This window comes from Copidosoma floridanum, unplaced genomic scaffold (genome assembly GCF_036245765.1).
Source record: "Copidosoma floridanum isolate Cflo_tuat_1 unplaced genomic scaffold, Cflo_Japanese_pri ptg000001l, whole genome shotgun sequence".
Lineage (NCBI taxonomy): Eukaryota > Metazoa > Arthropoda > Insecta > Hymenoptera > Encyrtidae > Copidosoma > Copidosoma floridanum.
Window position 1 is genome coordinate 13272872 of NW_028321878.1, and position 24359 is coordinate 13297230.

Sequence of the window (24359 nt, forward strand, 5' to 3'; positions counted from 1 at the left end):
AATCGATCATTCAAACTTGATTTATTCGTTGAAATGCACATAGAATCGTCGTCAAATATTCTTTTATAATGAAAGTAGCTATTTTTTGAATTAATATTTTTATAAGACAAGACGAAACTATGCGATCGATAAAGAAGGAAGCTTTGATCAAATGAGTTACAAGTACTGAAGTTTCTCATGATAAAACTTTTTTAAATGAAATTTATCATGTTCTACACGGAAAAAATTTTTTTTTTTAATCAGACGAATAATTTATGAAATTACGTTAATACATAATTTTTATTTGAGCTAAATTAATATATATTTGAACCAAATTAGATTTTAATTTACTTTGTATTTATTTTGTTTATTCAAAAAATTGTATTTCTTTGCCATTCATATAAGTTTTGTGTTTAATAAACGTATATTAAAACCTAAAATGCTTTCACTTACATATAGGTGGATAAAATTTGTTCGTTGTTCAACAGGAGTTATTATTTATTAATTAATAGTTTTCAATTTTGCATAAACATTTATTGACATTTGTAATTAAATTTAATTGGATATCCAAAAACTTTACTTCTTTGGATTTAATGTATATTAAAATGCAAAAACAGTTTTTTCTAAAAATGAATACAATAAATTACTGAGTAAGAAATGATTTTCAAATAATAAAAAATTTGTTTATTTAAAATCAAACAAAATAAAATATTGTAAAATAAGTATTAAAATATAAACAAAATCTGCAGTCAGACTGTATTTTACGTTGCATTTATTATTATTACAACATAATTTACTGAAAACAAATACATTTTTTTCCTTACACCTCCGCCGAAAGTTCGTTCCATCTGACCCGATTTTGAGCTAGAAAAAGCCTCATATCAGTCCTGCCATATATGCGCAGAACGAAGTGCGCAGATATATATAGTTAAATATTCAGCACCGAGAAGCAGCAGTAGTTATACAATACATATATACATATACGGCTAACGGAGTTATAACCTTTATAGTTTATACAACACAGAAAATCATTGGATATTTATTTACATAAATTATTGGATGTATATATATATATATTTTTTGCACAATTTACATGTATATATAAATTTATTAATTTTATATGAACAGAGTACACAACACAAAATTAAAACTACCAAATTAATGTTTTTTGATCAGTTACTTTCACTTTAATGATTTATTTAGTATATAAATGTAGTATATACATGTCATATTACAAAAATAAACTATGAAATCTTTTATTTAATCGAATTATGCTTATCACAATTATAATAGTTATTGATAATAACCTGATTTATTTTGCACTTACGGATATAAACATTAGGATTTTTAAAATGATCTTTATAGGATCCATGATTCGAATTTAAACGGATTTCTCTTCCTCTCGTTTTGCCAGCACGACCAACCTGCACAAATCCTCGGCCCAATCTGATTCTATATAGTATACTACAGTCTCGGCGAGCGTATATATATAGGTATACCTATACACATGTACACTCATCTACGTGCATTTAAGTGGTATTGTTTGAGCAACCGATCGATCAACAATAATGCATAATGCAATAAATCTTTGACTGGATCTTTAAACCATTATTTTTAACAAAATTAAAACCGTGGTGACGAACTTTCGGCGGAGGTCTAAGGAAAAAAAGTATACGTACCACGGCCAAAAAGTGGGGCTACATCTGACCGCGCATTACCGGCCTCGCCTTCGGCTCGGCCGATAATATAGCGCGGTCAGTAATAGCCCCACTTTCTGGCCTAGGTACGTAATATACTATTTTTTTTAACATATTCATATAAATACTACGTTTGTTGCGAATAAATCGTGTATTTTATTGCTGTGTACTAATAAACATTTTCATTACCAAATAAATGTTTTTTGACATGAAGAATGTCAGTAACTTCATGATTTGTTTAATATATTTGAATAAATATATCATCTAATTAGGTAAGAATTTATTTAATTTAAATAAATAAGACTCAAATAAATGTATTTATTAGTATTGACTAAATTTTTTTTTTAGTGTATTATAAGTACTAAGTTGTGTTCTTAATTGGATGTAGGTTATTATATCTTTTTTTTGTGTACATAAAAAATGTTCATGCATGAATAGTCTATAAAAATTAACTAGTGAATTCCATACAATTAATTTATAATGCGGTCATGTGCACATGGTTTAAATACGATAATCTTTTGCCAAGAAAAATGAGTTAAAATAAAACACGTATCCTATTTCAATTTCCGGCATTGCGAAACGATTTATGTTACTACATGTCGTTACTGCATGTGCGCAAAAATGGGTGTATATAATTAACTGGCGTAAGGTTACTTCTGTGCAGTCAGTAAGCTAATTGAATTTGATAGGTGCTGCGTCTTTATACTTAAGTAAAGGTACGTATATGTATATGTTAGAAAAGAAACGTGGCTATAGGCGAGATCTTGGAGATAAATCTACTGTCAAAGCAAAAATTTGTTTTACTATTATTTTTTCATTCATAACCCTTCATTTCGAAGTCAATTGTTATTTTAAAAATTTTTTTGTAGACACAATTTTCCTTTTTCAGTACTTGGCACAATTGCAAGGAAGCTTGTAGCCAACTAGAGTGGAAGTATTATGATTTCCGTTTGTAAGTTCTGACGAGCTTTTACAAATACCAAGAAAAATGTATCTATAATGCAGTAAATGGTAAAAATAAGTTTGTTTTTAAATAGATCATAATCATTAAAGCATTGGACACTTGGTGTTTACTATTTCTAAAAAACACAATCATTGCATATTCTAAAAGTCAGATACTGTTTAAATTTAAAATATCATGTTATTGGCTTCTAAATGTACAAAAAAAATTATCTCATTACTTTATTGTCCCGATAATATCTCAGATATTAGGATGAAAGTATTAGTAAATACTAATATTTCTGACTCCACTCAGTAAACTCAAACGAATCGTTGACAACTTTATTCTGAACTGATTCCCCCACTTAGCGAAGAACGTAGGACAGCAATGCAATTAATTATACATTGGAGCCAAATAGTAGTCAAGGGCCGTTTTTAACGTTTTTCTGCTCGTGCAAATGTGTCTACGGCTATGCATTGCTTGAGCAGTACACCATTAGCACTGGTATGGAAAATTTCCGGGATTTTACCGCTTCCGCGTGTAATTGTTTATGCATTATTTTTATCTCGAGCTCAATGAGCATTATTTGTTTTTAATATTCGATGTTCAAATAAACAAATTCCGTTACTCGATACACTTACATACGTTTAAGACTTCTAGGAATTTTCACGTCAAAACAAATACCCGACTATGGTCTACATTCTTTTTTCGATTCTCCACATTGTGAGTACATAAGTCAGTGACGCGTCTCATACTCGAGACTTGGAAAAAAATCAAGTACAACTTGAAATAATGTGCAAAAAATCCGAAAGTTATCACGAAGCCAAAAGTATGAAGAAAGAGCCCAAAAAATTTTCAAGATCTCAAGCGACGAGTCCAGCAATTTTGTGTACCGATATAAGTACTAAGTGGAAGTGCTGGTTTGACGCCTGTGCCCACACTCTTAAATTGTATGGTTTAGATAGTCGCTCAATTTTGGCAATTTGCAGGCGAGAAAAAAAAAGGCAGGAAGAAAGAAGAGGAGGAGAGAGGGAGACAATCGATAATCGGTACAAAAGGAGTAACAAGTTCGGAGCATCGTGTCAGCAGCTCGTACGGTTTGATATAAGAAAGAAATAAGGGCCCAATCTTGTTAGCCCTTCCACGCGATTTATCGCTTTGAAATTTAATCGCGGCGCAAGCTGGTCAACTCTGTTGGACACCATTATTTCGTCACCAGAATAATCAACCAAATAATAAACTTTTCTATACGTGTTAACAAAAATGTGAGTTTAAAGGAAGCTGCGTTTTGTTTGTGATTACTTTTTTTGAGATAATTTTCAAAAAAAATGGTGATGTACACCTTCTTAAATGCTTTGGAGTGATATTTATTAACAACTTGATGGAAAAATATTTTAAAAGGATGTGTGCTACCATAGGGATTTTCTATTAAGATCCATGAACCCCCTCGTACGAATTTTTCTCATTACGGAGTCCAGCCCCGAGATTTACAACTACCATGTCATCGTCTGTCATAATATTTCTCAGGACTATTTTCTCTCTTTTTCCTTATCTCTTTATCTTGCAAACATTACGTGTAATCAGCCGTACTCGGCGTGTACACGTGCACCAGTCAAAAGGCACTGCGCCTTCGACTCTCCGAAACAAATCTCCCGCTTCTATCTACATCTGTAAATCTTCCCTCTGCGCTGGGCACTGCTCGCCTGCATGATATCCCGTGGCCGGGGCAGATTAAAATCGCTGGCTGCGAAAACTCTTCGGACTAATGCCCGGCGCGTTTCTTAACACTCGGCAATTTGTCCTCTCGGTGGGCCCATCAGAAATACAAATTGACTCCGCATAAATGCTTTGACTCCTCTTTCCTTCCACGTATACTCGCTCTTTCACACAGTCTCCTTACAGTTGGCGCGTGTGAATTCTCAAAGCGGAATTGATAAATTTCATTCGTACTTTTATATACGCATGTACGGTACACAGTGTATAAATCAACGTGTGTGTAAGCACGTATGGGGTGAAAAAAACCTTGGCTTTAGGAAGCTCAAACAGATCTTTTGTCAATTTCGTTTACGCTTACGGTTCTTATTTGGTCAGATTCTAGTTTGAAATGTTCTTGTACATTGGGTATTCAAAAAAGTTTACGAGAGATGAATTTCAGTTTTTAAAAATATTTTTATGTTCTTTTTGTAAATTAGAGGAGCGGTAGTTGACTTGATGGCTCGTACATTAAAAGTTTCCAGATTTTCCCAGTTGACTAATATACTTTTACGTATTTTTTCCGATCCCATGTAATAAACTAGGGTCACCAAACCTATATGGAGCATGGATGAACCCAATAAAACCCCGTCACAGAAATTCATCCGTAAAAGGTCTGGTGGGCTTTGGGTAAAAAAAAATTTTGGTTCTACATTCAAGCCTCAAATGTAGGTGAAGCTTTCCAAGGAAAAGCCCTGCGTATCGTTAGTTCTGAATAAAACAGGACAACAGAAACAGTTTCTTGGTGGTGACCACCCACCTAATTACAAATGGGATGGTGGGTGTGGGTTTAGCCTTGAAATCCAAACCTATACGTAATTCGAAATATTAAGAAAGAAGATAAATCAATCAATCGAATCACTCGAGGGTTACCCCAAAATTTCTTCCAATGGATTTTACTGCGGTCTCGCTGACCCAACCTTGGCGAAACCCTGGGTGAAAAGTAAGCTGTGCGGATTAGTTGGATGGGGAATATCAAAAAGTAAAAAAATGAAAACAAAAATAAATAAAATCTTCATGCCACTTGGCACATTACATGTTAATCAACAATTCGGCCCACGTGATAACTCGATCGCTGCCGATCAACTACCGTACACATATTACGTGGTACATTAATACAAGACGTGACGATGAAAGAGGGCGAGGAGGAGGAAAAGAAGCGCAATCGCTTGTGTATGTATATATGGATGAAAAATAAAGAGAAGAATCAAGGAGAGAGTCGATTGGATGCCGACACGCTCAAGTTATTCCAGTTTGCACTCGCTTGCACGTCTTAACACACTCTGTCGCAGGAACCGGTCGTTTCGCCGGGTCGCTCTTTCATTCATGCGCCTGAGGTGTATGTATACTTGTATAAACGCGCGCGCGTGTGTGTGCCCCTTACGCTTGTACATTTGGTTATGCTATATATAAGCACTCGCTTGGCTTGCTGTTCTTCTTTGTTATCACAGGAGCTTTTGCGTGTGTCTACCGTACAATGTATCCTGATGGGCACACTTGCAGGAGGGAACTACGATTTCGAAAAGTGTTATCGATTCACATCTTCTCGGACATAAACTTGATATGTCCTGTGGATGTGTCGTTGCTTTTTAATTCGTTTGCTCCACAAAACACACTTTTTTATCCTCAGCAATGATACGGAAGTACGGGTGGTATAAAAACCAGAATTTTTAGTTGCTTGGGACAATCTGTTTGAAAATCAGTGGGAAGCTCTTGCAATTAGTTTTAATTGGAGCACTTATGGAGTTGACAATGTTTATTAGCAATACTGTACTATTTTTTATTAGCAATCTCTACTGTACTAGACAAAAACTTTCTTATCACAGAACTTATACATACGAAAAAAAATATTTGCCATGCAAATCTCAATTCCTCTGTAAAATTTAATACCTCACCAAGCTCTCCCAACAAAGTTACAGCAGCACGTTACATCTAAACTCACGAGCTCGCATACCATGTATAAGCGCGTCGTAAATCACCGCCGACTCTTTGGGAAAAAACGACACAACGACATCCCCGATCCCGATGATTTTTTAATTACAAAACTTAATCGGCAAATTTATTGTCCACAACGCGCCAACATGCGGGTCCCTATACCCTTTTGGAATTTCATTACGCGACCGATAATTTCCGCGCGCCCCCCCCCCCCCCCGAAATTAAATTACACACGCTCGGTCGCTCAAAATTGCACCCATCCACCGAAATAATTAATCGCCGTAACTCGGTTTTCTAGCCTCCTACCTCCTGCGGGCGAGTGGGTGCGTGTGTGTGAAATGTATATTCGCGATCGGGAAAAGAGAGACAAAAAATAAGGTCTTAACCGTAGGTAACATGTGAATACAGATCGCGAGAGGGGCTTCGTTGTTGTATTGTTGCGATGTATATATACTCTCGAGGGCTCACTCGCTCGAGTGCGGAGGCCTGATTTTTCACATCCGCGAGAGATACCGCGTAATATACAAACGATGTGGGCGGCGGCGAGTGGGTAAGAGAGGCTCCGGAGCCTTCTGGGCCGTAATGGTACAAGACGGGGCTCGGACGTTGAGTTGCGACGCGAACGAATAGAGCGGCATAACGATTTCTCGATGCGCCTTAATTTACATCTAGCCCCGGTGCTGTATACATGCATAACTATACACACGTGCTTTTGATAGCTCTGCTCGATGTGACGTAAAAATCTTTTTGCATACGCGCACGTGTACGTTGTACCCGTCCATTGTTGTGTAGTCCGCGCTGCGGGCAATTTGTAATGCAAAAAGGTATTTCATATCGGTTGGTTTTCGAATGACATTTAGATGGGCGTGGTCCAAACAGTATTGAAATTCTTTTTTTTATAGTTGTCATTATTATTAACTATTTCAAAAAAGTTGTTACAACGTTTATACAACTGTTTCATAATAGTATTCAAGTTTTGCGTTTTAACAATTTAAAAAAAAACCTTTGATGTTACCAATTATGTAATAATTGTAGCAGTTTTCCTACCAATTCACGTTTAATTTTTCGAATTTCAGTTGACCAAAACACCGTCTCACGTGACGTATTCATTCGCACGTTTGTATAATAGTTTAAAAATCATATACGTAGGTATAAAAAAAAACAAAGAATAATACTATGCTCGATATCTCGATGCAACGAATCTGAAAACACAAAAGACGATTGTACGCGGTAGTGGAAAAAAAAGTTTCAATTATTCGAAATTGTAGTCGGGCACGAGGGATCCTGATCGCATGTACCGTTAAAATGGCAAGTGGAGAGATCTTGCCTTTTGATAATCAAGTTGGGTTTCCTCGCCAAATTGTCCGTAGATATGTACACACAAGTAAATGTATGATGCTGATACCGATGTACCTATCCGAAATAAGACTGGGATGTATAATTGTCGGGTACTACTATTGCCGAGTTTATGGATTGTAAAAGCACATTTTTTCGTCGTTTCATGCACTGTTGGGCCATTTAATAAATTAGGCGTGTCGTTCTTTGCTCACTTGCCGAGACGAGGATGATAATTCATCGGATGCAGATGCGGCAAGCACAATATTATGCATACACGGGACGTCGTTGTGACCTCATTTTGCGTTATTCGGACTTTTCTGGAGAACAAGCTGGCTTCTTGAGTTTGTGATGTCTCACAGAAACGTATCATGCACGGTAGTGGGCTTGGAAAAAATTTACGGGCATTTAAATTTTACACGTTTCCCTTAAGCCAGTGTTGCCTTAGGATAATATTTTATTTATAATAAATATTCAATCCGTGCTAGAATCGTTATCAATATTGTATCCCCAAGACCGGTGCTGAATCGTCACAAAGAACAGGTTTTGTAAACAAGGATATGCAAGTCAAACAAATGGAGAACTTTTCGCGGTTACTAGTACCTCAAGTGTAACTTATTTTTTATAAAGTTTATAATGTTTGTGAAACGTCTAGTATAACTTATTATTCTAGTCCTTATGGGTAATGTTGTAAAATTGGTAGGCTATTTTTTATTCAAAGTAATTATTAGTAAATTAGTGTAATAGATATAATGACTATTTACTTGGTCATTACAGATTTCGTTACTACTTATTGGTTGTATTATCTAAAATTTTTTTTGCCCATACATTGCTGTTTTATACTCCTGGATAGAGAATATCTATATCCTTTACTGTCATAGTTGTTATTTTTTTATTATTTAACCTAATCAAATACTAAAAATTTCCATTGAAGTTTAACTTTAAAAGTCTTTAAAATTCAAAGAAATCAACGCTACTAAAACAATGACAGACGAAATATATAACTATGTTCTGTATGGTATGCAAGAAACTCCAATTTTGTGTATAGTTTAGATGTTTGTTCCACTTCCGTCAATCTAAAAAGTGACTGTATACGCTGTTAACACTCTGACAACTATTCAAAGCGATGGACATGGAACGTTTACCTGTTGTGCGACTTACTTAAGGACACTTGGCATTCTGTAACATTATATTTATTCGTTCGGTGTAAATGAGCTACTTATACATACACCGTAAATATGTTAAATGTTTACCTCACGCGATCCTCCCAAGAAATACCCGTTATTCTATGAGCTTCCGTTACGAGATTATCATTATTACTGTTATTAAAGCTACAACTTTATAGCGAGAAAGAAACATCCTTGTTAGATTGACAGCTGTTATTTCGATATTGAGTACAGTGGATATTTACCAAGATGGGTTTGTTTTCAAGTGGATACTTTATTTTTTAATTTTTTTATTTTGAAAAAGTTGCTTTGATGCTGTGTTCTATGTGCGGGGAAATTTTTTTGTTATACGTAATGCTTTTACGTTTATGTCCAGAGAATATAATATGAAATACATTACATTAGTAGTGTCAATAGTTGTTTTGAAACATCTTGAATTGGTAGTACAACTCTTTTTAACGCATTTTCTTTCGAGATAAGTCTTTACACGGAAAAACCCTTAAAAAAAAAAAAAACCCAAAGACTATCACATAATTTTTGTATGGACCTCCTTCTCACCATTTTTACTTGGCTGATGTTTCATCTATATATTATGTATTTAGCAAAAATGTACCTCCCAACATCTTGTTAGTCTTAAAAATGATCTGGAAAGCTTAGTATTTCTTCCCGCGCGTTCGATATCAGCATTTACACGCCAATTGATTTTCATACGCTGTTTCCTTCTCTCTTTATCCTCCTCCGACATAATATCAAGAGAAATTCGAGTCACAAATAATCCTCGACCAACTCGCAACGTTAAGAGATTTTCAGTCGATAGCACGCGTAGAACATGGTTTTCGCGAACGGAGAAAGAAAAAAAAAAAAAAAAAAAAAAAAAAAAAAGGAAACGAACACAGCCAACTGCAGATGTAGATTAGTGAAATCGAATAACTTGCAGTCGACGTAGGATCAACGCTTAAATCACTTTGTTTATTAACTCTTCTGGTGAATGGTAATTCCAAATGAAGCCGTGGTACGCAAGTTAAATTTTTACCGTCAGTCAGAGCAAACGTTTGGAAAATCACGAGGCTGTCGGTGGATACCTGGCTGGTAGTAACGTTTGCAATATAACAGAGTGTTTATCTAGCTATGTGTGCTGGCCGCGCTCGATTGCCAGAGAGCCAACTGGGAGAGTTTAGTGGAGGACATGTAAGATGTTTTTATTCGATGTCCAAAAGTAAATGTTCGTTTTTTCTGGTGTGTACGTGTACTTAATTATCATGTAACCCACAATTGTTCCTTGTTTGTGGCAATGAAACGAGTCATTGTGGGTTTGACCCCTCGTGTTTATTTTACGTGCCCACAGTGCTTGTCTTGGCAGGGGTTCCCGTATGTTTGTATAGGGACAGGGATTTCAAGTGAACGAGTGATGTAATGTTATTCAAGCGTATACTAACAGACTTGGGCCCAATTATTTTATGGATTTTAACACATTTCACTTCATGACTCAAGTAAATTTTTTGCCAAAGAATTTAGTTCTTTCTGGCAGGTAGGTGCATTACATTAAATAAAATAAATTATATTTCAAAATATTTTATGTCAAATATTTAAATAATTTTAATCTCTTTTTTTTCCAACTTTCGTTTTTTCTCTCAAATTGTGTTTCATTGTTTTTATTACCAAAAAGAATTATTTTTAATCACTGTATTTAAAAGAAGTAACTATTTTAAAGCATAAATGTAACGCATTACACTTTTAACGAAAAATATCAAACTAATTGAAAAAATATCCGTGCTCAAGTCTGGATAATGTAACGTATGGGAGTACCACTCGAACATGTAAAACGAGAAAAAAAGTTTAAGCTTCGAGATGTATATTGGAAGAAAAAACAGAGATAAAAAAAAAACAAAATTTGAAAGCTTCGCGTACAGAAGGGAAAGCACTGTATACACATGTACGGAAGTGTGACCACGGATATTCAAAGCTGGTAACTGCTTTGGATGTTGGGTAAAGGATTGATTTTTCACGCGTCTCGATCGAAACTTTTGAGCTTCGGTTGACCTCAGGATTATCGGTAGTAACGGATCGGATGCACTCGGTTAAACGCAACCGGTGCCGAGTGCGGCCAAAACTTTTACTTGCGGTGAATTCCTGATTGGTAATTCGACGCCTCGCCGCGATTTCACGTATCGAGTTGTGCTCGCGGACATGAACAAATACCGCATATTTATTTTTGCACGATCCTATTATTATCAATATACCGTCACTGAGAAAAGTATAGAAGAAAAAAAAAACTTCTGAAAAGAAGTTACGATAGAAGTAAAACTTCAATAGGTGAATGGTAACTCTTTTGTTCCAACCATTTATACATAATGGCTTTTTCACAAATTTATGTATCACACTCTCTTAGTCTACTACACTACCCTCATCCAAAATTTTGTCTATTACGCCTTACAGACAAGAGTTGTGAAGAGATGTGATGAATTTAGAAATCACAAGGAAAATACCGTACATAATGAAATTAAGAGAACAAACAATTTAATAAAACAGTTATGATTTTAAAATAGTAAATATAACACCTTAAGCTATACTTCACGCTTGAAATATAATATGGAAAAGCTCGCATGGTATTCGATAGAAATTCTTAGAAGTAACGTATGCCAATCCTCAAATAACGTAAAGAATCATATATAAATGACGAAAAATCAAAGATTTGCTCAATATCTCCTGTATGCTTATAATCACAGACGCAAACACCTGCATTTTTCCTCAATTAACTTTAACTTCGAGCGTCTTAAAAAACGCCCACGCATTAGGTACACGTTTATTCCCGATGCAGCGTACGCGCAACATTGCGGAATGTATATATACGCGTTAAAAGGAAGAGGATAAAACGGCCCAACGCCTGGATTAGAGGCTCGTTTCCCGCATCGGCAACGCAGTTTCGCAAAGCTCACGGGACGAGAAACGGCAATTCCTTCGCTTATCATTCTTCCAAAAGCTGCTACGTGCGCCCGTAAAAATTTCAGTACTCCTGTAATACTTATTCCGCTTGTGTATCTCCTTGGATTATATTATAACTCGAGAGAGCAAAAGGGGCAAGCTCTCGTGTGTGCACTTAACGTGTGCACGTATAAAGCCCAACCAATTAAATGGCCATCGACGAATGCAAGCGCGTCGTGTTTAACTAGCCGAGCTGTCTATCTCCCAGTGCTCGTGGCGTGCGGTATATTATATTGGTGCCTACCTATCCTCCTCTCGTTTAACGAAGGTAGAATGCGCGCAAGAGACGGAAAATAATTTTCGTTCTCAAGGAGTGGTAGTGGTAAGCAATGTTTGCTCATTCGGTGAACGTACTCTGCTTACTTGTGTAATTTTTAACTCAGTTCTGTTTTAACTAATAAATTTTTTTCCAGATGGTAAGAAATTAGTCGTATTGTTACCTTCACAGAGTAACTTCCTCGTGGACAACACAACGTCAACTTTTTTTCGATGTCTTAGCATTAGTTTTCTATTTTAACTATTACTGCTTCACTTTCCAGCAGATGACACAGTGTCAGTTCCATCGTAGTTATACAATAGAGGCACTTCTTTGTCGACGGTAGAGCATCAGTTCGACAATAGCAGATGTAGTTCCACTATTATGTATTTTCATCATTTTTTCATGAACAATGCAGCATCATATTAATTTCAGTTATTATCACGTAACTTTATAATGGACAACATTGCATTCATTGTATCATAGCTGTTACATATTATGTACTTTTTCATGGGCTGTTGCCAGTGTCAGTAACATTGTGACTTTGCTGTAAATTGTAGAACGCCAGTCTTATTATACAGCTATTGTAAGGTCACTGTCACGTGGAAAACACAACGTTAGTTCTATTGTAATTATTACAGTGTTACTTTTTCATGGACCATACAGAGTATGATCTATTTTAATTATTGTTGCACCACTTTCTTACGGACAATCTATAATTAATTCCACTGGTACTATTACAACGTCACTTTTTCGTGGGCAATACAAGTGGATTTTCAATTATCAGATTATCACTTTGATGTAAATGGTAAAACATCAGTCTCATTGTAGTTACTACAATGCCACTTTGTCATTGGTAACACAATAAAGATTCTAATGGAATTATTACAGTACTACTTTTTCGCGGACAACATAATTTCAGTTCTTATTTTACTGTTACAAAATTATATCTTAATTTCATGGTGAACCTTCACAAATATTTGTTACTCATAGAACTCATTTAATAAAACAACGAGAAAATCTTCAATGAGAAAAAAGTGATACAGTGCATGGATATTCAATGATACGAAGCTCTTATCGTCGATCCATTGGTACATTGTAAGCACCAAAATGTACACAGTGTACGCGAGAAGCTTATGACTCATTTGTGGTAGACCAACGGCGTATGCTTATGATTATGCGATGATAAGACCCTCCGGTAGTTTTTACAACCTGGATTCGATAAGAGACCACATACCATGTTGTATCGTTTCTCCAATGGGAAAAAAAGAGAGAGGTCTGGAGGTAAAGCTAACTCAATCGAATCATTGTAGTAGAAACTGTTTTTTTTTTTTTTTTTTTCCCTGGCCGAGTTTCAGGAAGACAGACGCCCCTGGGGAAAAGAGAGCGAAAAAGAAGAATAAGAAGAAGAAGAAGAAACAGCAGTGTCCGCGGTACAAGTTCCGCGAAAGTCGCCCACTACTCTTGTGTACACGTACCGCGACTCCTGTTGCATAAGACCGCAAAAGCGATACGCGACTCCGCGCACACGTACACATGCGAAAGCGCAGTGGCTTCTCCTCTGATATTACCCTGGCGAATCTACATGTATATATAAAACGGACGTGCACCACCACGAGGATACACACCAGAGAAAAAGGTCAGAAGCGGGCGAGCAAGTACGTATATAGGAAGAAGAGCATCAGCACAGGAAGGAAGTGCAGGGCAGCCAGCGGGGGGAGGCATATTGCAAGCGCGTATATGGAGCGCCTCTCTCAGATATATATATATATATGTATACGTATGTGTGCTTAAACACAGAGAACCGCCGCCGCCGCTGCTCCTCTCGTTTCGTTCTTGCTGTATCTTTTTGCCTCAAAGGACGCCGCTCTCGGAGCCCGCGGGCGCTCCACGCGCTCAAGAATTTCGAGCGCTCGGTTGATCGTCCTTTGGCTTTTGTGCCGATTTTTTTTCACCTATTTTCGGCTCTTTTCCCTCCAGGTGTACGTGTGTAACCTCGTCGATGAGCGCCGTCCATCGGCTCGTCCCAACATGGGAAAATAGAGGCTCTTTTTTTTTTTTTTTTTTTTTTGTTTGCAACTACCCGCACAGTATATACATTTATGTGTGTTGGAGAGGATTGCGAGCTCCGATTCCGGGATTGGTTTTTTCGCTTTTGCCTGGATTTTCTCTCGTTCTCGTGACCGCATTGTTCGCAAGGGAGTCCGCTTGTTTTGCTCCAGTTTTTTTTTGCTTCCACGTTACACAGAGCTGACACAGAGCTGGGAAACGTGATTATCAGTCTTGGGTGAAAAATGTAAGAGAGTGACAACTATTTTTTTTTTTTTTTTTTAAACATATAAAGGATTATAGTGTGCTTTGCAAAATATGCCATTTGACGAGAAATTATTAATAATGTTATGGTACATGGTTAAAAGACTACAAGATTCACTATGTTATTATGCAGTACGCATTGTAAAAGCTCGTGGTGGCTCGTTAGGAGTAAATGATACTTTGATTTCAGGAGAAGAAGATTGATATCAGAATTTTTAAATTGTTTTTTAAGTGTACACGTTTTTTCTCGAAGAATCGAGTTGCTTCTTTCTTCCAAAAAATTTTAAGTGCTACCTTCTTCGCTTCGCAAAGCCGAGCTAATCAACCCCTTTTCAATGGAGAACCGTGTCATTATTTCGTTCCTTCCAAGCGACAACGCATGAATTTTCTTGTTGTATTGCAATAGTTCGTCACTCTCTTAAAAATTAAAAAAATTTAGCCGCGTATTTCAATGGCTATAAATTATGTAAATTATTTTTTTTTATCTGTGTGGAAAACAACTACCTCACGGGATATTATACTTTTGTTCTCATCGAGTACATGGGTCGTACACAAAAAGAAGGCAGAGAAGTAGACCGGGTGTTTTTCTGAAGTATGCGAGGATTACGAAAATTGTCGAGGATGAACACGTCAATCAGATGGGGGCAATGGATTAAACCAGTTTGGAGTTGCTTAACAGAGGCAGTCATAGTAGGAGTATAGGGTGTGCTGGAAATCAATGAAAAACGGGAGGACAGTGACTTCTTTTAATTCTTTTTAATAATTTGCCAACAAGTTAATTGAGGTTTCGAATAAGTTATAAATACATGCATATATACTTTAATATTTACTTTTCAGTAAAGAAAGCAATTTAATCTAGTCATTATTCGTTAATAGATATTTTAATCACCGTTTTTTCGGCTTTTCCCATATAAATGCATGGTTCAAAATAATACATTAAAAATATTTCGACGTAGGTATGACGATTCGAATTCATTAATCCGGTAGATAATAAATTAATATTTTTTTTTTTAAATCCTTATGCAGATAAATAAATTTTACGTTTATAAAAAAACTACATAAAAGTAAATAATAACAAAAAGTCTTTGTCACAACAAAAATCTCACAATCTTTTTATGCGACAATCAGCTGCTTCAACATGAAAAAAAAAATCCTTTCACTCGACGAGCTCGACAAACCAAAAAAAAAAAAAAAAAGAGTTGACACGCGGTTGCATGTTCAGCTGTGATTCTCGGACGATACAACAGTGCTTAGAAGAGCTTGTATAATATCCTTCAAGTATGAGCTAACACTCGAGTTTCACCAAGACGAAGAAATCAGATGAGAGAACCGGTAAACACACATATACAAATACGAGATTTATCGCTACATCTTCCGCTAATGTACTGAATCCATTTCTCGCGAACGGCCTTGGATGATATCCAGAACGACCGGAGCTGAAATCATTTAGCACAAGGGAAGGGGATGGAAATCTTGAGCTTTTTTTTTTCTTTGTACTTGCGAGAGGAAAACAAATTTTTAATGCGATTAAATAAAATTTTTTGCCCTTTGCATTGTGAATGTGAAAACTCAACTCATCAGTAGAATGAATTAAAACAAAAACCACTTGGCTTGAAGTGGAAGGAGCTCTTTAGCACAGGTTTTCATTTAAATTAATTGACACCCAGAAATGCAAAAGACTTGCTTCAAAACCTTTTATTTTTTCCCCATTACTTATCTCACTTCAATTTGTACCACATTATGTGACTTTTTTTCTTCTTTATTTATCGAGTTAACTCGTAGTTTGTCCTTTTTGAAATGCAGCCGAGCAAGACTCGAGCTGCTTTCATTTTTAATTAAGAAATATCTCACTTGTTCCGTTAAAAGGATTGCATCATCGAACGAGAAACTTCAAAAGAGTTTTCTTATATTTTTAAGATTAAGTTCTCAAGGAAGTACAAAGCGATCTACTTTAAGTACCAACAAACTTCATATAAATTAACTTTCTGAGAAATGTCCAAAAACTGCATGCCGATTTTCTTAAAAAATAAATAATAATTATCTTTTTTTTAATTGAAAAATATTTTTTTATGTTACAAATATTTTATAATCATTGAATTTCGTTTTCTATTTTAACAAATGTATAAATTTTTAATCCATTTAATTTTTTGTACTTACACGTAATTATAAAAATATATAAATGTATTTAGTATAAATCTAAATGTATTCAAGAAAAAAAACGTTTGCTTGTATTTACACATTTTATATTACAACGTATTTTAAAATACGTAAACACAATACTAAACATTAAAGAATGTCTTAATAAGTAAGAAATGTTTTTAGTTAAAATTCCTAAATAACTTTTGAAAAGTAATAAATACATCGATCTAAAAATAAAAAACAAAAAAATCTGCACAACAGAGAGCTCTGTCCGATGTCTCGGTGCGTCTCTAAAATTTATTTGGCGAAAGCCACGTGTGCTACGTACATAAGAGTGTGCCGAGCGCGTGTAAGGCATACATACGCGCGATATAAAGGGAATACCTATACCGAAGGCCCGATCGGTTTGTTTTCTATTGGAAGCTATGAACGACGGCACGCAACGAGTGTGTCCGCGCTCGTACACTAAAGAACGAGCCGATAACCGCGTGTGGACGTATTTTTAGAACCACGTTTTCGCGTCCTTTTTTCTCCTTTCGCTGTACGAGCATCTGAATTTTCGCTCTCCTATTTTCCCTTCTGCTCCAAAGCCTTCCGTTCGGGACTGAGGCGCGTCGATGATGGTTTAACCGATCGGATTTAGCGGTCACGTCGATTTACCATGCACGTACGATTATTTGAGGCGTGGATGTTTTTTTTTTTTTTTTTTTTTTTTGTTACAAGTAGCATGTTTTAGGTGTGGATGATGCGTTCAAGGAAAGTGGCTGGATTGATGTCGGAACGTAAAATATTTTCTTTTCTCTCGTCTCCATACTAGTGGTGTACTCTACGGTTGGTTCAATATTTTTTTTTCAATGCTCAAATGAGTCATGGGTCACTGGGCGAATACTCGACATGTAAAAAAAAATCAAGGGGTGATGGGCTCCTTCGACATACGATACACCTATGCTTGTTTATTTCTCCAAGTCATGTCGAGTACAATAATACTCGTTCGTGGCTCACATTTATACAAATCAGACGGTCGTGAATCAGAGTCCATTCAGAGTGTTCTGATAGAATTCAACTTTAGCACAAATTGACATGGACAGAATTTATTATAAATTGAAAAACATTTTTTTAATGATATAGTGCACTATTTTTGTTCTTTATATGTAATTTCAGAAATTTTGGATTTTTTATGTCATAGTATGTTTTATGAATATTTTGTATGGTGAATGATGCATAAATAAATAAATAAAAATAATGCCATATATGTGTGATAAGAATTTTTGTTATAAAATTTTTAGAAAGTATTAAAATAAATAATTAAAATCAATAATAACAATGAATATTAATGAATAATAGTTATTTTATTCTTAAAGGTGATATATGAAATTTTTAATGTATCAAATGACACAATATGTTTTATGTAATAAATAATAGTTAAAATTGATTAATAATTACGTAAAAATACTGTAATATTCGTTCAAAAATATTATTTATCGTAAAGCATGAAAAAGGTATCTAAATAAAGAATAATATTAATAGGATTTATTAAGTTTGAATAATTACTATTAAGGCTAACAATAAATAATTATAAATAATATTTAATATTTAATAATATAATTGACTTCTTGTTGTTCAAATATAAGGTAATTTCAGAAATATTTATCTTTTCAAATGTCAAAATTTGTTTTGTCTATTTTATATAGTAAATGATGATTAAAATAAAAAAATAGTGCAATGTATTTTTTTTAAAACAGGATTAATTAAAAAGTATCAACAATTGTTTGAATAATTAATATTAATTAAACCAATAAATAATAATAAATAGAATATATTGCCATCTTGTAATTGCAATGTAACTTCATGAATCTTCGTTTTTATATGTTACAATATTTTTATGTATATTTTATGTTGTAAATAATAATTAAAATAAATAAATAAGAATAGTGCAATATTTGAAAAAAATTATGATGTACTTTCAAGTATTTAAAAAATATTTAAATTAATAATCAATAATAATAATAAAACAATAATAATAATAATAATAACAATAATAAACATTAACAAACAATAACTATTGATTTTTTGTTGTGGAAATATAAGGTAATTTTAGTAATTTTTGTTTTTCCCAATATCATGTTTTACGTATACTTTATGTGATGAATAATGATGAAAATTAACTAATAATAATCGTACAATATACGTTTAAAAAATAAAAGTACAACAAATATCATAGCTTAAGAAAATTTTTTTTTAGCTCCTTGATTTTGTAAGTAGCGATGAAAAAATGTGAGAAAAAGACACATGTGCCAGTAGGCATACTTCCAACAGAAAACCTTGATAACAATTTTAACACAGCAGTTACGGGGTAAAAAAATTCTATTGTCTTTAATATAATCGTGTGCGATCAAACGCGAACATCCTGTAATAGCATAATTACGATGCTGAAATCAATTTCCGCGATACGATAACCTACTTAAGTTTGCTAATAAAGCCTCGGCTGGAATCGTAAGACAAGATACACTGCGCTCGGGGCGACAGGTATACGCATATAAACATTGAAGAACAAAGAGGAAAAAGCAGCTGTGCTGCGTACCGCAAGTGGGTATTATGAAGGTACAGGTAGACATTTTTCCACCACAAATGAAGTTCTTTATGCGCCCCTTCGATGCTCGCGGGCTCATTTTCCTTGGGAAGGAAAAATATGTACTCGCGTAAGTATTTTTGTGCGCCCGACTCGTAAATCATCCGAATGATCGAAGGGTGGAGAGGAATTCACGTGGGGCACGCGCTCGGGCTGTACACTGGTGAGTAATAAACCCGGTGAGGAACAAATTTTCCCATAAGTCTTGCCTTTCTTGCGCCGTGTGACGGCAAATAGAGGGATTTTCAAAGTCCGCGTGCGGTGTTGTTGTAAATTTCGAGGCTCTTTGTTTACCGAGACACTGTGGGAGCAGCCTCGTAAAAGCTTGTAAAAAAGAGGTAAGGATATTAGCTAAGACTTACAAATCGTTTATCCGGGCTGGTACATTCGTACGAATGCGGGAAATGCGATACACGTTGGTCGTATCGATGATTTACTCAAGTATTGCGCTGTCGTTGGGTTACACGTTGTGTCACTTCGATTTTCGGATTAGGATTATTTTTCAGCCTCGTTGCACAACGCTTTTTTGTTTCCTTTTATGGTGTATGAATAATTGCTGATCTGCGGGGCGTTTTTTTGGTGTTGGTTACCCGTACTTTACCTGGAGCTTTTATTTCGTTGGAAAGGGTTCGAGTAACTCTATTGTAAAGAAAAATTCGTTGGATAAAGTTTGATAAAGGGAAGCAGGATTCACAGTAGATTTTGGCAACCTAATAAAATAATCGATTACTCCTTACGTAGAAACTTCTCCTAAGCTCAAATTTATTGCTATTTTCATAACAATAACGTTCCAAACAACTTTATAATTAATTTTTCTTATACAATTCTAAATATCATCGTAGGTATACTTCTGTAGAGGTTAGATATAGTCACAAAACTTTTCCTCAAAAAACTTACATAAAAAATTAAAAGATCGGTATCTTAAAAAAAGTGCTATTATTATTTGCTCTCTAGAACAAAAATATGATTTCCAAAATTTTTTTTTTTCGATATCGAAAATTAAGTTTTTGTTCATGTATTTGAAGTAACAATTTTTTGTATTAATCGTATCTTGTAGATTATAAAACGTTTTTTTTATACTTAAAATGTTGCAATCGGTTTAGTCATCATTTCTCTGGTACAAATGTCTAGAAAATATATTATAAAGAATTGATTTGAATTTATTAATGATTACAATAAGTTGCAGGAATCCTGAGATCTAACTGATCAGACGTATAAACAACACCCCCATTAAAAAATAAACAAACAAAATCACTTTTACATAAAATAATACTTTTTTGAGCAGATTTACGTAAGACAAAGAATTAAGGAAACATTTAAATCATGAGGTCACAAAATTCAAATCTTATTCCGTGATAAAAAAGAAAAAGAAAAAAAGAAAAGACTACCAAATTTACAAATCTGAAAATCAAGAGCAGATTTAAATTTCAACAATGAGCTTATTTTTTTTTCAAGTCTGGCGCTTGCCACACACTTCCGAGAAGAGTAAGAGAGCCACATTAGCCAGTCAAAAGAAAAAAAAAGAAGATCCTAGAGGCCTTGACAGAATTTTCGATACGTACCGTATTAGATTTCCGTGAGTCTGTCAACGGCTACTCACAATGAATCATGAGCTCGTAAAAAAAAAAAAAAACAACATTACTTCCAGAGCTACTGTTTCTATAACCATGCACCATGCGACATTGGTACAATCTCAAGTTTCAATGCTGCTGATACGAAAGTTACGAAATCAACCTTAAAGTACATCAATAAAATCAAAGGTCAATTAAATCACTTGAAACATCGCCGTAGTAATTGCTCCTATTACCAAAAATCTAAATAAACATATAATGTATGTATATCCGAGGGGCTACACATTTTTGTGTACAGAAAGGGGGTCCAAATAGTTACAGATTCCACAGAATTTGTAATGATTTCAAAATGACCTCATTGTACAGCTAAAGAAAAGCCCCGTAGGTTGTTTGAAATGAATTTATGATTTTTTTTTTTGCGTTGAAAAATATATCACTCTCTTGGTAACTTTTTACAAATAAAGTTAAAAACATTTTTTCATACTGAGATTTTATTTCCAAAATGACTTCAAGATGATTCCTAACTCTATTTGAAGGGATCTTAATTCATGCCCATCAACGAATGGTTTCAGTTAATTTCGTCAAGGAGGGCCCTGCGTTAGTTACCGATTTCAAAGTAATGAAAAGAAAAATCAGCTCGATCAAAATCTCTCGCGCATCTTGGCACGTTTAATGCGCTTACTTCCCGCAAAAACAAGGCTCCCTTACCGTGCTCGCGTCCGGGCCAGTCGATCGGCGGTCGTCGATCGGCAGGTGGGTAGCGATACCTGGTGGGCGACCGATCCCGGTACGGGCACAGGAGCGGCCTCTCGTACACGAGCACGCACCGCAGGCTGCACTTGCGCCGGGGCACCGCGATCTGCTGGCCCTGTCGCACCTGGTAGTGTTGCCGGTGCCGGTACCTCGTTACCGATTTCGGCCTGTAGACGCGAGCCGGCGGCCAACCGATGCTTCCATCGATACCAAACGCCCTCGCGTCGTCCGTCTGCTGCCTTTTCGTCGCGTATCGGAGAGTTTTTGCCAAACCGAGGGGCGAAGTGGTCGTGGAGTTGTACCTCCGGTGCGAGAGGGACTTGGGATGCCGCCTGTGTCGCGACGTGTCGGGCGCCAGGGCACTGGAAACCGACACCGCGAGACAGAGGAAGAGGAGCAGAGCCACCGTCACGTGGTAACCGGGAGCACCCGGGGTTGTGGCCGATGGCTTTCTCGGGTGATGCATCTCATCGTCGGGCGAGCCCCGTCATCGTGTACGTACCGGCCTTCCTCTCCCTCTCTCTCTCCTCTTTCGCACGTGTGTACTTATTTGCATGTAACGCGCACCTCTTGCGCGGGCATTAGTACCGATTTGTATGCCGATCGGTACTGTCGAACCTAATTGTACACGAGGCGCTTATTTCGACGGATTTGCTTTACGTTTCATACACATTTGCACGTGAGCACAGCTTCAATTTGGACCGCAGTAATTGCACGGTTGAAAAATATACTGCATAATTTATCTCCATAAATTATAAACAATGACTATACACGTTTATAGTGAAAAAAAAACAACCGATCGTAAAATCACTCGCACAATCGATTGAATTACAAGTCGCGTGCAAAGGTGACTTTAACCGAGGGATGATTGCAAAGTGCGCGTGATAAATCGCGGGTTGTTATGGTGCACCGGCGCGAAGCAGAGCTCGCGAGTCACTGGCGAACTTGAAGTCGCGTCCGACTGATGTGATAGTACGTAGTGCTCTTGCGATTTCTTTTCTCTCTCCGGAGCACCCCACTCTCGCACACGAGCCTCTATGTTGCATATACAGGTATAATGGTGTAAGGATGCGCGTTTGCGAATATATATATATATATATATATATGTAAAGAAAGTATACTCTCTTTAAATACAAATAAAGCGTGTCCTTTGATAGGTGATTGATAGAGGGGGTAAGGATATTGAAGGTAAGAAGTGAAACAATAGAGAAGAGAGAGGAAAAGGAGTAGTAACAGATATAAACTCAGAGAGAAAGGTAGTGCGAACAAATAAGGATCAAGAAGCAAGTGAAATATAAAATTACAGTCTTCAGTGTAAAATATAAAATACAATAGAGATAATAGACTTATATTTTCGTTCCTCTACTTTTTTTCAGAGTAACAAATATTAGTTTATTTTTCTCGTATCTATTGTTATAAATATAAAACATTATAGAACGAAAATATTGTCTCAAGATAACAAAAATGCCAAAATTAAGATTTAATTTTGAAGTTGTTTCCTCACCGAGTGATAGCAAAACAAACATAACAAATATAACCTTCATCGAAACGGAAAAAGGAATACAGTATGCTATACCACGGCAATATCAAAATATAGACAATCACACAGAAGTCAAGAAAACAGAGGTATTTATTAAATTTAAAAGTAACGCTAAAAGGGGTACACAACAGAAGTTATGGATAGGATTAGATGATGAGTTAGCAAAAGTATATATAGATGAAATAGGAAATTTTCAATTTAAGAATGTATATTTAAACGAAATTGAAAAAGAAAAAAAAATAATAGAAAATCCTGTAGATATAAACAACTTGATAGAACAATTATTAACAAACAAACAAAAAGATAGTAGCAAGCTTAACTTAAAAAATATATCAGAAAAATTTATTTTAGAAAAATTTAATGAAAAACAGACGAATATAACTCAATGGATGAATACATTTGAAAAAGAATGTGAAAGATTTGAAATTATTGAAGATAATACAAAAATTGAAATTTTAAGATTATTTTTAGATAAAGCCTGCATGGACTGGCATTATACAGCACAAACAGAATTAAAAATAAATAATAACTGGCAAGAATGGAAAGAAAAATTTCTAAAAACTTTTGCAGATAGAAGTTGGAATTCATCTATATATGCATTGTCCTATAAATATTATGAAGGTTCATTAACGGAATATGCGATAAAAAAAGAAAGATTATTAATAAATGTGGACCCAAACATGGGAAAAAAGACAATAATAGCGTTGATAGTAATGGGTCTGCCAGAATGGATAAGAAATAAATTAGATAAAGAAGAATGTGTAGATTCAACAATATTAATAAATGAAATAAGAAAACATGAAAGTTTGAACAAAAAAATTATAAGCAAGAAAAATGATAATAGATACAATTATAAACATAAAAATGAAGAAAAAAAACCGTGTCAAATATGTGAGAAAATAGGAAAATCCAACAGATTCCATCCTGAAGAAAAATGTTGGTTTAAGAATAAAGATAAAACAAGAGTAGTTGGGGCAAATGAAAGAATAAATGCAGATTTATATACAGAAGAAAAAAACGAATAGAGACACCATTGATTAAAATACCAATATTGTTAAATAATAAATTGAGGGTTATAGGAACATATGATTCCGGGGCTCAGATATCATTAATAAATAAAAGAATAGTTAAAATACAAGAAGAAGAAAAAAATGTAAACAAAATATATTTGAAGTCAGTCAATGGTGTCAGCGAAACAAAAGGCTTAATAAAAGTGAAAGTAAAAATATTCGAAATAGAAGAAGAAATAGACTTAGATATAGTGGAAAGAGAAGACTTTGAGGATATTATAATAGGTTTAGATATGATAAAAAAATTTAGACTTATACAAGATGAGAATTTAAATATTTCCCAAAAGAAAAAAATAATCAAA

At 35.2% G+C, this 24359-nt stretch overlaps 1 protein-coding gene across 1 annotated transcript in view; it reads right to left on the minus strand.

Annotated features, from left to right (window-relative positions):
• wb (wing blister) overlaps window positions 1–24359 on the minus strand; it is a 153954-nt gene that overhangs the window by 58942 nt on the left and 70653 nt on the right. The gene's annotated exons all lie outside the window — the stretch shown is intronic.